The following is a 17,067-nucleotide window of genomic DNA, read 5'->3' as shown; positions in this document are numbered from 1 at the left end:
GAGGATCACAGATTAGTTACAATTTTAAGTCAGGGCAGAGGATGTTTGTCCTTCCTTTATCATATTTAAAAATATTTCACACACTTATGAAAAATAATTTCTTCACCTCAAGCAAAGAGCAAGTAGAATTTTACAAGACTAATTCAGGATAATTTTATTTTAGGCCAATACTAGATATTCTAACATGCTAATCTATTCAGTTTAATTCTAACAATGTGGCTTATACATTTTGATGAACTCTATTTAGTAAATAAATAACTTTCAACTATTTTTACTTGGCACTAATCCTAAAACAGACACTTTCTAAATAACAGTTATAAAAAGGTAATTAAAAATAAAGAGTCTGAATAATGCAATAACCTCATTGTTTAATCACAGAAAGAGTTCAGATCTGATACCCAACAATTAATTTTAAGATTAAATAAAAATTAGATTAGCTATTTTATCCATTTTAAAATTCTGATTAAAACAGTTAAATTGTCTTGACTAAAGTCAGGGATTAAAGCTATTTCTATACCATAGCTCACATCTTAGTAGAGTGTAATGGACCACTGTCCTCTTGCCAGCCACACAGCTCTGTAGAACAACTTCCCCTATCCACAATCACACACAGTCTCCTCTCCCACTGGCAATCACATATCATTTATGTTGCAACTACTGAAAATTATTTATATTGAAGGGTAATATCAGGATTTTGTTATTTATGTTTAGCTTCTTTTAGTCTAGTTAGCAGCTCAAAATGCCAGCAGCCAATACTACGTAACCAGCCAGCTCTCTCCAGACCATCAACAAGTGGTTGATATACCATCTTGGGAATTAATGATTTAGGATCAGACCACCCTGGATTTTCCTGAGCATTACAAATAGTATTTTTCCTAACATGTCAAAACAGATGCAATACAGACTATAAAGAATGGATAATCTAGTATATAGCAGAGTTTGGCTGGCACAGTGAAAAAGTGTACACACTGTTCAGGAAATCCATTCTAAGAGCTGCATATGAACACAGTTCTTGAACATATAACAACTATACTGCGGGTAGTACCCCAAGCTGCTCCTTCCACTTTGCCTTTTGACTACTGATTCTTTTGTCAGAAAAGACGTAAGTAAGCAAGCTTAAAATTTTTTTTTTTTAAAAGCAACATTTTGCATTCCAATTAACTTTTTAAAATATGTTTTCCTGTCAGCAAGGCAAAGGTCATTATGAATAAAATGATAAGACATTTAAGGATGAAGGGTAGCCTTAATTTATCTGATACAGTCTTGTAATCTATGACTGAATATACCAGAATACCCCAAAGAATCAATACAACCCTTCCAATCCCACAGCCTTCTAAGACTCCTACACTAAATCTTATTTACAGAAGCAAGGACTTGCATTTAAGTGAGACTTGGCCACAAAAAAGGGAAGTAATAGAATCTGATTAAATTTCTTTGCAGTTTTACACTTTTGGAGTGGCCTACAAAATATACAAGCTTGAAGAGTCACATACAGTACTAGTCTTTGATATGTTACTGGAACTTTACGTTTGTTTTCTTTTCCAAGTTATTCTTAAGCAGTCTACAGCACTCTGCTCTCTGTGACAACAGCCTGGATTTTGTTTCAAGTTGGCAGCAAAGGCTAGCACATAAAAGGAGCTAAAGACAGGAGTAATGCACCTAAAATTTTAAATGTGTAAATCAATTTACAGCTGATTATTAAAATGGAGTGTTGTAGCCATGTTGGTCCCAGGCTATTAGAGAGCACTTTTGAACTTACACAGAGCAAGAGCAGAAGAAGAGCTCTGTGTAAACTTGAACACTTGTCTCTCTCACCAACAGAAGTTGGTCCAATAAAATATATTACCTCACCCACCTTGTCTCTCTATTAAAATGGAAATGTTTTCAGACTTAGGTTACTAGTCACCATTTGTTACTAGTTACTTTTGCACTTCACTCAGACTTGTCAACCTAATAAATTTCACTTCCCTCTTCTTATGCACTTGAAAACAGCTGTGCCTGAGTTACAAACACAAAAGGAAAATCTTTACATTTAAATAAGCTTTGTGAATTAAACTTCAGCCAAAATCCCCTAAATCAAGATCAAACCTGCTTCACCAGACACCCTTTCTTGTCTATTGGTTGAAGTTCACATCAAGTTTCTAAACACCTAGGAAAGTTTATTTTTATCAGCATGTTCAGAAGCCTAGCTGTGATTTCAGTATTAACTGTAGCTGCTGGAAGGCACATTTATGGGAAGGGAGAGTCCCCTCTCCCCATCACTTACTTTCTGTCCTGAGGGGAAGGTTTACCCACAGATTCAAGATACACAACTCTGAGACAAAATGATGGTGTGTCAAAAAAAAAACCAGCAAGCGAGACACTAAAAATCCATTATTTCCTCTCTAAAACTGAAGTGCCACTGCCTACTTACTATGGAATCTGATGCTCTGCCTGGTTACTCAGATCCTCTCACCACATCCTGGTGTTTTAGGGCCTCACCCTACGCTCCTTACTCATGCTGATCACTTTCAAGGGATTTTTGCCTGTGAGAGGACTGCAAGGTTAGCTCCTGGGTGCCCATGTAGACGAGACTAGTTGTCCTAGCTCTGACCCCAGGATCACCGAGATGCTGCACCACGCGCCCCGCCATCCTCCTAACCCACAGACAGGCACAAAGTCGGAACTGCGGGGGGAGGTGGAAGACGGGGAGCAGCTGTGGCCGCACCAGGGGCTCGGACTTCCCGCACGCTCAGCAGAGGTGGCCGGGACTGCCTAGGGCGGGCAGAAAAGGTCGCCCCTTCCCCGCCTAAAATCCCACAAGCAGCCCCCAAACCGCAGAGACGCAACTCGCTCCGCTCCAGGGCGGGGGACGGAGCAAAGGGACACGACCGGGGTTTGACCTGGTGGGGGGGAGGTTCCCCGTTCCCGCCCCGCTGCTGGGCACCGCGGCCAGGGCCGAGGGGATCCCGGAGGCGGGCAAAGGGGCATCGCGGCTCCCAGCCCCCGCTGTGACCGGGACGGCGCAGGGGCCCTCCCCCGTGTGTGGCCGGGCGCGGGGCAGGGGCCGCCCGGGGAGCCGCGCTCCCGCCGCCCGGGCCCACAAAATGGAGCCAGAGCAGCGGCCGCGGTGCCCCCCAAAGCCCAGGCCAGCGGGAAGGGGGGGGGGCGCTCCGGTCCCGTCTCCCCCCGCCTGCCCCTGCCGGCTCCGTCCCCGCCCGTCCCGGCTCCGGCCGCACAAAGAGGCGAGCGGGCGCTGGCGGGGCCCGGGCTCCTCTCCCCACTTCCTGGTCCCCTCGGCGGCGGCGCGGCGGCAGCGCCGGGGCCCGGGTAGGGAGACGGACATTTCATTCGAGCCTGCAGTGGAACCGGTTACCAATCATTGGCCGGAGCCAGGCACAAACCTCCAGTGCGGCCCTGGTTGGCTCCCTCCGCAAATCGGCTGTTTGGTTGGACAGAAAATGGCTGCGAAGGAACCAGTCCCAGCGCGGAGCCCCGCTTCCCGCAGCCGGCCTGCCCTCCCTCCGCGCCGCCTCCCCTCCAGCCCCGCCACACTCGGCTCTTCCCTCCGCGCGGACTCCCTCCCGCCGCCGCCCGCCTTCGCCTTTATACGCGGGGCCAGAGCTGGGGGCAGGTTGTTGCTCCCTCAGACACACTGACCCCACCTCAGACAGGGGGTCGCTCTGATAGGGGGTTTCAATTGGGGGGGGGGGTAGACCCTGTACAGCTCTCCCCACCATTTACACACATGTGGGTGGTTCTCTGGTAGCGGGTTTCATTGGGGGCAATGGGAGTAGACCCCGGGCAGCTCTCTCCCACATCAATTTATACACATGGCCGTTGTAAACCGAATTGTCTGGGCATTGAGTGTCTGTGTAAGAGGAGGGATGGGTTGGACACTCCATTTCTAAGATGGAGATAGTATTTATTTATTAATTGTTGATCACTAAGAATTACATTACCTAAAGTTGTGTGAAACTCGTGTTATACTTTACAAGAGCTTTTGTTATTAACATTTTTTTTTGCATCAGTCATGAGAAAATTCATACATACGTAGGCATGCAAAACATCAAAGCAAAACTAACTCAAACCCACAAATTTCCACTTGGAAAAAACATGAATTGTATGTGTGTGTGTATAGATATAGATATAGATAGATATATAAAACCATAACAGAGGAACTCAGATTCACTCAAAAGATTGATAGGTTTGGTCTGAGTTTCAAATTTTTAATGAAAAATGAAACCAGACAAATTTTGCATGACTTCATGTTTCATTGCAAACATTTTGTACAGCTTGAACTTTATCCTAGCTGCTGGGTATTGTGAGAATTAATTCATTAATTTTTGGAAAGCGTTTTGCAAGTAATTATCTAAACAGTCAATAACTTTCCAGCTCTCAGGAATGTATTTTTCCTCCTCTCCATTTATTTTGAAGCTTGTTTTATCACTTGCTACCTTATTACTATAAGGATGCACTATTAATCTTGCTCTGCAGCTTTAAGACCTTTGTGTGGATTCTGTCATCCCAACCAGGAATTTCACAAATAAATCAGTGAGCGCACATTGAGTCAGACTACAGCACTTTCCCTACTGTGCTCTACAAAGTCTGGTTTAACTCAAAGCGCTCTACATCTGCAAGGTACAGAGGTTCTCAAATCTTTGATATACTAATTAGGGCCAGATCCCACTACCATTTAAGTCAATGGCAAAACTCACTTTGACTTCGATGGGAACAGGATTGGGACCTGTGACACCTAAATTATGGTCAATTTTTAGCAGGATAGCTTCAGTGAGGAAGTAGTTAACTATAAAATGAATGATATTGAAAGAATAAAGTGCTTTAAAAGACAGCTCAAATATTTTCTACTCTGATCATGCAAATATTTTGCGTGAAATCCTACTGTCTTTTAAAAAATACTACACTATTCTGTAGAAATGACACAAAGCATTTTCTAGGAGCACTACAGTGTTTTGTACTATTAATATAGCATTATATATATATTATACACACACACAAAACCATATTAAAAGAACATTATTAAGGTTGCAAGTCAAGCCTTTAGAAGTTAGGAAATGCCGCAATTAAATTTGCCTGTGCAACCTTAATTCGTCCCCCTTGTGTGCATGCACTATGATACATCTTTTAATTACACAATCACATACTATTTTTTCTGTAGGACCCATTTCTCAGTCAGTGCCTAGATTGGACCGTGTTCCCTTAATAAGAAGCTATTCAATATTTTGTTTTCTCCTTATTGTTCAGTGATTAGCCCGAAGCATTATTTACTGCACACTATTCAAACCCTGCTCTGAAAACAGAATTATTGATTTCCTAATGAACTTTTCTATGGTGCTTATCACTCTAATATCTGAGAGCTTCACACACAATAATGAATTTATTACCCCAACCATCAATAAGGTAAGGTAAGGAGGTGGTTGTGAGTGTGACATTACCCAGAGTACAATCTGGACTGATGGACAGCTGTGTCCCTTCAATTCCAATGTGGGATGCCTTTTACCCTGCTTTACTGTGAGAGCAACCACTCCTGGTCTACTCATACACTGCTCCAGCATGTAAATCACTGCCAGCTATATTGTAAGAGTGCTGTAGCCAGTCACTCATGAATTACACTGCAGGGCCACACCAGCAAACTCCTTGTCCCAGATTTTCCCCCAGAAATGTGCGTCTTGTACCCTCCTGGACAACACAAGTTCACATAAAGTCCGTCATTTCAATAATATAAAATGATATGCACAAATCCTGTTATTCTAAATGGAGTTTCCCAAACACTTCAATCCAAACACACTGGTTTAGATAAAACAATAAAACAAATGTATTAACTACAGAAAGATTTTAAGTGATTACAAGTAATGAGATATAAATGTCAGAATTGGTTACAAAGAAATAAAAGGTAAAACGCAACTAATACCTGATTTAACAAGCTAAGTGAATTCAAAGCAAAGGTCTTTCTCACCACAGGTTCCAACGGTCTTACTGGCTGAATCTTTCAGTCAGGATCTCTCCTCAGTCAAATGCTGCTTCTTTTCTTCTTCAAGTGTTGTTGATGGCCTTGGTAGAAAGAAAGGGAGAGGTGACTTGTTCTCTCCTCTTATAGCCCTTTCTCTTGCTCAAGAATCATCTCCAGCTGACTTTCAGGGGACAAAGTCTGTGTGGACGGAACTGTTAAACTGCTTCTTTGTCAAAATGTAGATTTTTTGCCCACACCCTCTATCCTAGGGAAGAGTGGCCATTCAATCAGCTTATGGTCCATTTGATCTTGTTGACACCTGGCTGAGGTCCTGGCTAACCTTTTGTGTCTGGGAAACTGGTTTGTGACTACCCTCCAGAACATGTTGGGACATATCCCAGAAATATCACACAGCAGAATCTTATAACTTTACACACAATATTGCCACACATATTTTACCAGAACAATGATAATCAACAACTCACAAGTTTTCAAATGATACCTCACAAGACATACTTTGTACAAGATTTACCATAATCCTCTAAGGGATGAACATAAGGGTACAGGTATTGTCAAAGTGGTATTCTCACCATTTTGCAGATGGGGAACTGAGGCACAGAGAGATTAAGGTCAAAATGTATCCACTAATTCTGGGTACTCAATTTGAAACAACTAGGACCTGATTTTTCAGAGTACTTAGCATTATATAGCACTTCATATGTCCAAAGCACAGATTCCATTGATCTCAGTTACTGCCGTGATGCAGTGCTTCTGCAAATAAGATACCAAGGACCGTAGGCGCCGACTTCCATTGTTCCCAGGGGGTGCTTGACCCCACCCAGGGCCGACTCCAGGTTTTTTGCCGCCGCCGAAGCAAAAAACAAAAACAAAAAACTGGAGTGCCGCCACTTGAAAAGTGCCTCCCCAAGCACATGCTTGGAATGCTAGTGCCTAGAGCCGGCCCTGACCCCACCCCACCCCTGCACCACGCTGACTCCGCCCCCATTCCACCCCTTCCCCAAAGTCCCCGCCCCCTTACCACCCCCATTCCACCCCCTTCCCCCAAGTCCCCGCCCCTGCCCCGTCTCTTTGCCTCCTCCCCTGAGGGCGCTGTGTCCCCACTCCTCCCCCTCCCTTGGCGGCGAGAAGTGCTGGGAGGTAGGCAGAGGGCTGGGGACATGGTGTGCTCGGGTGGGAGGAGGCGAGGGGGGGAGGGGAGCTTGGCTGCCGGTGGGTGCAGAGCACCCACTAATTTTTCCCTGTGGGTGCTCCAGCCCCAGAGCACCCTCGGAGTCGGCGCTTATGCCAAGAAAATGAGGAATACACAATTAGTGACCATCTGTGAAAAGTTTGCTTTAAGCATCTTGACTAACATCATATAGGAACTCTGTGGCAAAGGCAAGGACAAAAATCAATTTCTCCAAGGCAGCATTCATACCCACAAGACCATCCTTTCTTTTCCTGTTATCACCAGGCTCATTTAATACACACCTTCCAACTTCTGCAACAAATGAAGCATGGGGCCTACTAGGGTGACCAGATATCCCGATTTTATAGGGACAGTCCTGATATTTGGGGCTTTTTCTTATATAGGCTCCTATTACCCCCCCAGCCCCGTCCTGATTTTTCACACTTGCTGTCTGGTCACGCTAGGTCCTACAGACAACATCTCCTTCACTACACAAGCCTGAGTCACACCCAGAGCAGGTGCATCTTATACACTGAATGAGGCAGAGGTCTTGTGGAAAAAATAGTACACCTCTACCTCGATATAACGCGGCTCAATATAACACGAATTCGGATATAAAGTGGTAAAGCAGTGCTCCGGGGTGGTGGGGCTGCGCACTTCGGTAGATCAAAGCAAGTTCAATATAACGCGGTTTCACCTATAACGCAGTAAGATTCTTTGGCTCCTGAGGACAGCATTATATCGAGATAGAGGTGTATAAGATCTTGTAATTAAAGACTATCATAAAGCATATGCAGAAGAGGGTCAAATAAAGGTTGCACAGGCAACCTTAGTTCTGGCATTTCCTAACTTTGAGTGCTTGACATTGCAACCTTATAATGTTATCTTATTTAATTTCCTAGTTTTTTTGAAAAAGCAAATTGAAAAAAACAGAAATTCAATCATATGGGTCCATATTGACACTTATGGTCATCAGGGTTGGAACCTTTAGATCCACCACACAGATCTCCTTTACTTAAGCTAATGGAGTAACTGATAGCAGTAGTATGTGTATGAGCACTAGACACACTTTGCCAATGAGTTTCACAGATATTTGCTGACAGTGGAGGAATGAGTAGACTCAGGAATCCTGAGTTCCATTCCAGGCTCTGGAGGGGTTAGACTTTTCTGTGCATTCCTCCCCAAGTGTGACCCTTCTGACTCATCCCCTCTAACTTGTCCTTGACACAGTCCTATTTTTCCCCACTCCAGGCTCCTTGTCCCAGTCCCACTCTCCTCACCTAGTCAATCCCAGTCTCCACTCCTCAGCCATCTCTTGCCAGTCCCAGTCTCCTTGTCCCGTAAATCCTAGTCTCATCCCTCTGGATTCCCTGTACCAGTCCCAGTCTCCCCTTGCTCCGAGTCCCAGTCTCCTTGCCCAACCTATCCCAGTTCTCCCCCTTCCTGCTCCTTATCTGATCTCTCTCTCTCTCTCCTCCACCCTGGCCTCCTGTTGTTCTCCCCACCCATGTTCTCTATCTCCATTGACTCCCATACCCCATCTCCCTCCCTATACTCCTCATCCAATTTCAGTGTTCCTTTCTCTCCTGGCTCCTTGTCCAGTCTCTTTGCTGAGCCACGGCCATTTCTTCTCCTGCACCCCAGCTCCTCATCAGACCTGTCTTTCCTTCTCCTCACCCCACTGATTCTCTCTCTCAGTGTCCTAGCCCAGCCAATCCCAGTCTCCCACTGGCTCCTCATCTGATCTCAATCTGCCCCTCATCTAATGACTCTCAGTCCCTCCCCCATTTCCCTTCCTCTTCCCAATCCAGGTCTTCTTGCCCAGTCAGTTGCAGCCTCCCCAACTCCCAGTCTCAATCTCCTTGCCCAGAGAGACAATGAAGGTGAGGTAATATCTTTAATTGGACAGACTTCTGTTGGTGAAAGAGACAAGCATTCACGTTTACATGGAACTCTTCTTCAGATCTCCTTGCTCAGTCAGTCCCAGCCTTCCCCTCACCCCAATTTCCAATCCCAATTTTCCTCTTCACCTGCCCACACCACCCCCAGCTCCTTGTCCTAGTCTATGCTTCCTGCATCACCCCCAAGAACCCTGCAGGTTCACCTCTTGTCCCAGCTACTTTTGAATCAGATGGCTTGCTGCACAGTGGTGCCTGGGTTCGTCAGAGGTATGTGGGTGTGTCATTAAGAGCAAAGGGGAGACAGGCTCTGTGCTCTCAATTCAGGTGCCTGGACCCAGACCTAGCCCATTCTGCAGCAACCCAGAGCTGCAGTTGCAAGGCTCAGTGCCAGGCTCAGGTGTGCCCAGTACAGATGGAATCTTTGGGGAATTTAGCTACTAAAATCTAAGAAGTCTCTACTTAGCATGGGGAAACTGCAATTATTCAAAGGTTTATAACCTGGCCAAATTCTGGCAGATTTTTATAGGGATGGCAAAAGGCACATCCCTGACTCAAAGTGAGCCCCCCCGACTGCCAAATTTCAAATCCCTCCTCCGAACCATGTAAGTGCAAGAGCTTTTCAAAGACAAGGTCACCAGAATTATTTAACATGGGCAAAACAACATATTTTTCCCAACTTCTTCTTGGAAACAGCTGAGCTGTTTTGGCTGAAACTTAATCAAAAATATCAGCCTGAGGCAGAGACCCCAGCATGGAAAATTTCAGCCCGAACAGCTAAAGTTTGGCAAAATTATAAGCAACTAAAACAGGGTCTTATAATGGGAAGTATCAGAGAACCTCAATAGTATGTGGTGCTACCAGTCCTGCTTACAATTCTTAACTGAATTTAGTTCTGGTGAAATAAGTCAGCTTGGCAGTTTCTGAGGCTGAAGTCTTCTACCTAATGTAATACAGATACTTGGAACAGGGCAATTGTCTGACAGGCATTTAATAGGTATGTTCCTATTGAGCCAGAATCTTGAAAATTGGTACACTGATTTCTTATGGGCCGCTATGTACAAGATAAATCCCAAAATGTGAACTTTGACCCATGGCCGGCTCCAGGATTTCTGCCGCTCCAAGCAGGGAAAAAAAAAAAAAAAAAAGCCGATCGGTGGCTCTTCAGCAGCAGCTCAATCGCGCCGCTCTATTCTTCGACAGAAGTTCGGTGGCGGGTCCTTCACTCCCTCCCTTCCTCTTCGGCGGCACTTCGGCGGCAGGTCAAAGAGGAAGAGAGGGACTGAGGGACCCGCCGCCAAATTCCCGACGAAGACCTGGATGGGCTGCCCCAATAGCGGATGGAGTGCCACCCCTTTGTATTGGCCGCCCCAAGCACCTGCTTCCTTAGCTGGTGCCTGGAGCCGGCCCTGCTTTGACCTTTCCATCATATCATCAAAGGGTTATTAGCCTTATCGGATTTAAACTGTTCAATTGTCCTTTTGATAAACAACTTTGACATTTGATACATTTGTTTATTATAGGCTGCCATAATCTGTCTCTCCATATAGAACAGCTCAGATGCTGTCTCACTAGAAGGACAGAGGAAAAGAAGGTTGTGTGGCTGTTGGGGAGTTGACAGGAGTGAGGGGTAGAAGGAGCTGCAGTGGCAGGATGGAGTTCAAAAAAGGCCAAAGAAACATCTCAAATATTAATTTATTCTGTGAGGCAGTCAGTTGGGGGTGGGAAGAGAAATGAAGGTAATCAGGGGTCACCAGTTCTATTTAATAGATTTCAGACAAGAAAATCATCAAAAGTGCGAGGGTGCCATGCTGATACATCCTTCTAAATAGAACAGTTACAGCACACTACTCCTTTAGTGTGCTGTAGTCGTGATCTGGATCTGGTCACTCTTTGAAAAAGTGTGCTTTTAAGAGGAAATTACATCAATTCAGTGTTGCCAACGCTCATGATTTTATCACAAGTCTCATCATAATTATTGTTTTCCTTAAAGCCCCAGCTCCTGCAGTCAAGTGGATATGTGATGATTTCAGCCTTCATTCTTAAAGAAAAAATACATTTCTAGCCCTCATGGCTGTGAAGAAAATGTAATCCCAGTGCACTCTAAAGGCTCAAAAAGCAGAAGGCAAATAAAAAGAACACCAAATCTATCAGTTTTACATCATCTCATTATTTCAAAGCCAATCTCATGATTTTCAATGAGCCTGACTCATGATTTTTTTTTTTAACATTTGAGGTTGGCAACACTGGGTTATATGTGCTATTTATCAAACCCCTGTGCCACCCAGATCATGCCACATGATCTAGATCAGTAGTGATGGAAAGTTGGTTGCTTAAGACAGGTCTCTACAGTACTGTGTCAAACTGTGAACTCCATATTGTTTGGTAAACCTCATTTTGTTTCAGGGCTCTACTTTTTATTGTAACCTTTATTTTGGAGTGTGATCTTCCTTCTGTATTGTAACCGTCTTTGTGGATTACAGCATCAATTTTGTAGATGGGACTTGATCTCTGGTGGAAAGACTATGTCTGAGAAGCTATGACAGAGCCATCAAGGGCCATCAATGTTGAGTGATTCTCCCATACTGGAACAATAGGTTTTCAGTCAGTAAGGCCATTGACTTTGAATGACTCCCTACACAGAAGATCAGGGATGGGCGAGGGACTGGTGCCCAGAACTCCAGTATAAGAAGCACATTTTTTTAAAAGGGCTGTTTCTGTAAGCAAGAGGCCAGCCAGTGGTTCTCAACCTGTGGCCTATGGGCTGCTTGCGGCCCAATCAGCACAGAGCTGCCTGCAGCCCATGTGACATCCTCAGGGCCATACAGGTAGTTTTGGATGCAGCCCACATAACACATCGTGGGCCACATATGCAGCCCACAATGGTAAATAGGTTGAGAACCACTGGGCCAGACTAACACAGCATGGAAGGAGACCAAGCTAAGTAAGGCAGGAAGGGCTGCCCAGCCTAAGGATTCTGACCAAATGCAGTGAGGTCAGACTTGTGTTGAGACTTTTGTTGTTTTTAAAAGATCTGTAACTCTCAAGTGTGCTTTGTTAAGAGTAAAGTGTGTTCCTTGCTTTCCTGCCGTATTGCCCTGGGATGGGAAATCAGAGCTTCCACAGCCAGGTAGACTCTGGGGGAAAGGGTCTAAGCAACTGGGGATGTGGGAGGACTGGTTTTGGTGTGTAAATCAGCAGACTGAAGGGTTTCACTGCCCCCAAAAGGGTGTCAGACACAGGGTCTGCACATGGGAGTGTGCCTGAGAGACCTAGAGCTAGGAACCGTTGACCAGTCCCTTTCCAGACCCTTTCTCTATCACTGTGGACAACACCACTTTCTCCTTCCCCAAGCTCCTTCTTCTCTAGCACATCAAACATAAATGACTTGTCTTTGCTTTCAAGGCCCTTCATAGCCTATCCTGCTTCCACCTATTACCTCCTTCAGTATCAAAAGATTGACTCCTGCTTCTGATTGGTCCAAGATGCTTCCAATGCCCTTCCATTCCACTGTTTCAAACAGCCACCTTTGTGCATTCTCCCAGCCTATGCCTATGTTGGGGAGAAACTCCCGGTAAACATCTGCAAAACTAACTCATTATTCTCTTTCAAAACCCTCCTTCAAACTGTCCTTTGCCTTAAGGCCTATAAAACATTGACAATGGGTAGGCTGCCGGAGTGCTGAGACCACTGCTTATCATGCTGACCAATATCGTCTCATTGTTTCCTTGTACTCTCCCATCTGTCTGTATTCATCTGTTATCTCTCATTTTACACTTAGATTGTAAGACTTTTGGGGGCAGGGACTGCTTTTGTGCTGAACTTGTGTATTTACTAGGCACAATGGGGTCCTGATCCCTGACTGGAGCTCCTAGGCCCTATGATAATACAAATAATAAAGCATGGGGATCCAGCAGTTGGGTTCATTCACAACAGACTGTTGCCTTTCCAGAGAGAGGGACTGGGCAGGTTGTGAAATTGAGATTACCATAACTCATCTGAGAGGAAGGTGGCCTGGTGGTTAGGGTGCAAACTGGAGGTTTGGGAGATCTGCGTTCAATTATCTGTTCCATCTTAGACTTATTGTGTGACCTTGGGCAAAGTCACTTTGAGCTGGATTCTCAACGGTATGTAAGATTCCTAACTTCATTTGAAATAAATGGAAGTTAGAAGCCTAAATACTTGTGATGATCTGGATCTTTGTCGCTCTGTGCCTCAGTTTCCCTTTTGTAAAATGGGTGTGAGTACCTTTATACTCTTGGGAGTGTTGTGAGGACAAATACTTTAAAAGATTGTGCAGTGCCAGATATTATGCTAATAGGGGCTGTATAAGTACCATAGATCAAAATGGTAATTAATCTTGGTTTCATCAGTGGAACAGCTAGCCATCTCAGCAGCACCAAGGGTATGTCTACATTTGAAACTTAGTCATGTTTTAACATGTATTAATTAACCGTAGGCTGCCCAGGGTTAAACATGGGTAGCAATAAATACTTTGTGTTGTATCTGCACTAGAACTGACTTACTTAGATTAATTAATATGTTAAAAGATGACTAAAAAGTGTAGTGTAGACCTACCACAAGAGTGATAGGGAACTTCAAAGGACATCTGCAGGAAGAAGGTCCAGGTGTAGAGCATTTTGAAAGATTAATTTGAGAGATTTATTAATGGAGCCCCTCCACTCTGCCTAAGAACAAAACAGCAACAGTTGGAGGTGGTGCAGTAACGATATCTTCGCCATCTTTTATTCAGCAGAGCAGTGTTGCAATTTTACTGATGCACACTCTGACAGGAGCCTGCTTTGTGATTGTGTGGGAGCCTACAATTGTAGCATAATAATTTGAACAAAATAATTTGCTTTAATCTTAGCTCCATTTTAAACACAGGAAAAAAATCAATGCTTATCTTAAATGGAAAAAGATAAAAGCATCTTTATTTTCAAGCATTGTGCAAGTATAACAAACAATGACTATGAAATTAGAAACTGTTAGTCCTTTTAATTGTTAATTTTTGTAACTGTGTTTATTATGCACTTGCTAATAAAGATCTCTTACCATGTAGGAATTTGTTGTTGTTAGTTTCTAATTCTCTGTATTCCGTTGGCTTTTTGGACAGTCTCAGCTGCACTTGGGTGAAATTTACCCAGCAGCATAAGAACTGTGAAAAGCTTATGCTGCACTGGTCTGGAGGATAGACAGCTGCTTAATGGCTGTGCAGAGAACTCTATGTCCCCTGCATGTGGTGGAACTAGGTTCCACACCAGGTCTACTTAGGCCAGTGTGGAGGAAGTACTGGGGGCTGGAAAGGTGAGGAAGGGGGCATGGACTGTGATCTGGGTCAGTAATTGCAAAGACCCTATGATCACAGAACTCTACACAGGTGGTGCACTGGAGTTGTAGAGTAATAGCCATGGAGGGCTGCAGAGATGTCCCACATCCTGCTTGTGGGTTAAGTGGGGATTCCAGTCCCTGCATAGTTTGTTACACTAATAAAATAATACCAACAGGCTCTTATAAGAGGGATGAGGCAAAAATGCCAGGTTTATTGTAAATACAGAGAAAGAGCGAGAAATCAGGATATGCAATTCAATATTATTTTACTACCATTCCTTATTCATTCACACACTCATTCATACACGTTCTGCAGAGTTGTTATAGTTACCAGCCTAGAGGTTGCTCATGGCAGAGTACTGGCCATGTAGTCTGCACATGAGGGTGGAGCCGAGTCCTCGTCAGATGCGCATCCGATGCTCCTGGAGAGTGGTTTCAGAACCAGACTCAAAAGTTTTCAGTCTTCAGAGTCTGTTCTTATAGGATTTTGTCCTTATACAAGTCTATAGGAATTGCTTCATCCTGCTGATGTTTGTTTGAGGTGATTATCAATCAGCAGGTGGCACATCCCTGATGTCTGAATGTCTGAGTGTTATCTTGCTCTTCAGAGTCTTCAGCCCTCCATCTGGGGGGGCACTTGGGTAGATTCCGGCCTGCCCTTTGGGGGTCATCTGGCTATCTCTAGTCTGCGCATTCTTCGGCCAATCGAGACTGAAGTTGTCATTCTTAGGCTGGCACTTCCCTGACCATTCATTCTTTATCTAAATCAATTTATCCTTTATCTAAATCAAGCATCCATTCACATAAATGTATGTTAAAATAGAGGATGTATCACTTATTACTTTACTATTTCTTAACTTCTAGCAACTCTCAGGATGTTGCAAATCTACTTAAACTAACATACATAGCAAACAAGTTAAAAGCTACTAAACTGTGTTCTGTTTGGAAGAACAATTACAGTTGTTTTTGAGAACAGACTTTCGGTCTTAGGATGTGTTAACACAATTAGCAGTTTGGCCTTGCATGTTTCTCACAGAGAGGGAGAGACACGGAAATGGAAAAAGCAAGAGGCCTAAGCGGTGGGGAATTCAATTGAATTCAATCTTACCCCTTGTCTCTCTTGGGCTCAGACTTGTTATACACATACACTTTATGGTTCTAATACAGAAATTCCCTGATATGGTGCCAGGGCCAGCTCTAGCTTTTTTGCTGCTAAAAAAAAAAAAGGGCGGCCGGACTGCCAAAGCAAAAAAAAAAAAAACGGCAGCCGCAGGGAGCGCATGGAGGGCGGTCAAGGCGGCTTGCAGGAGGGTGAAGAGCGGCGCCTCGCAGCTGGGCAAGAGGGGCTCCCCCCTCCTGCCTTGGGGTGCCTATCCCGGCTGGGCAGGCAGCACCCCCAGGGGCTGCAGGAGGTGCTGACTCAGCTGCTCCATTACAGGCGGCTTGGCCGGGCCGGGCTCAGAGCAGTGCAGGAGGCGGAGGCCGGTGCAGGCGGCAGGGAGTGGCACGTCCCGGGGAGCCCAGTGGCACAGTGAGTGGGGGGGATTGCTCGTTCCTGCCCCCCCGGGCTGGGGTCCGTGCCCCTGCAGGGTTGGGCTGGGACTGGTGGAGCATGGGGAACCAGCCGGGGGCTCCAGAGCTGCGGACCGGGCTGCCAAAGCAAAAAAAAAAGAACCACAGCAGGGCGGCCGGAATGTGCCGCCTCAAGATTGGCCGGAATGCTGCCCCTTACAATGTGCCGTCCCAGGCACGTGCTTTCTCGTCTGGTGCCTGGAGCTGGCCCTTAATGGTGCAACAAGTTCCCTTGCCCAAAGCCAATTTTCTCAGACTTTGTGCATGGTGTTGAATTTCATCCTTGTCATGGATTTGAGGACTTTATTTTGTTCATGGCACTGAAGGAATTCAGAACTTGCTACAAAATGACAGAGCTGTCCAGATCCTCTGGTGTTGGTCATCTTTTGTAATTTACATCCCGCACAGGTTAGTGTGTGGGACACTGGGATGCAAGGAATTCAGGATCTGTCTGCATGAGTACAACCATGTTAGCAACATGGTAAAAACAAAGTTGTCTCCTAAACCAGTTACAAACATGATTCCAATTAGTAGCATCAACTGGATCTGAACTGTCTCCGCTAAGTAGGTTGGTTTTTTGACATGGTTGTATCTGTAGTGTAGACAGAGCCATAGATTACAGTATGTTCTTATTTTCTCCTGTGATCTTAGGCACAAATCTTGCAAAATTTACAGCCTATTTTAATGAAATTAAAATCCAGGACATCCATGAACTGTGTAGACTTTAATAGTGCTAAGATATAGCTGCTTTTGCATTCAGGGCTGAGAGTTCAAACCTTAAAGCAGCTGGCATTACAGGATCTTGACAATTCTGAGACAAGCTTTTCTCTTCTAGTTTACACATAAGAGAGATCTTAATTTCACCAAGAGAAATTGTTAAAAGGGTAGGCATAAGTGGTCAGATTTCACAGTTGAGAGGGGTAAATAGTGGGGTCTCCCAATCATCTGTACTGGGACCTGTGCTGTTCAAAATGTTCATATATGATATGGAAAAAGGGATAAACAGGGAGATGGCAAAGTTTGCAGACAATACAAAACTACTCAAGATAGTTAAATCGAAAGCTGACTGTGAAGTGTTACAAAGGGACCTCACAGAACGGGGTGACTGGGCAACAAAAGGGCAGATG

At 44.8% G+C, this 17,067-nt stretch overlaps 1 protein-coding gene across 3 annotated transcripts in view; it reads right to left on the bottom strand.

The window, feature by feature from the left end:
• NFYB (nuclear transcription factor Y subunit beta) overlaps nt 1-3,515 on the bottom strand; it is a 20,801-nt gene extending 17,286 nt beyond the window's left edge. The window contains exons 1-2 of one of the 3 annotated variants that reach the window (XM_034778481.1): nt 3,384-3,459; nt 2,414-2,525 (exon numbers count right to left, since the gene is read on the bottom strand). The gene's annotated coding sequence lies outside the window, so the exon portion shown is untranslated. Of the gene's footprint in view, nt 1-2,413; nt 2,526-3,355 lie in introns of all 3 variants that reach the window. The other 2 variants (XM_034778473.1, XM_034778489.1) reach the window with 2 other exon arrangements.
• Between the last annotated feature and the right edge of the window lie 13,552 nt (nt 3,516-17,067).

The sequence above is a fragment of the Trachemys scripta genome, chromosome 1 (genome assembly GCF_013100865.1).
Source record: "Trachemys scripta elegans isolate TJP31775 chromosome 1, CAS_Tse_1.0, whole genome shotgun sequence".
Classification (NCBI taxonomy): domain Eukaryota; kingdom Metazoa; phylum Chordata; order Testudines; family Emydidae; genus Trachemys; species Trachemys scripta.
Note: the sequence above shows the minus strand (reverse complement) of the source record. Positions and strands in the feature narration are given on the sequence as shown.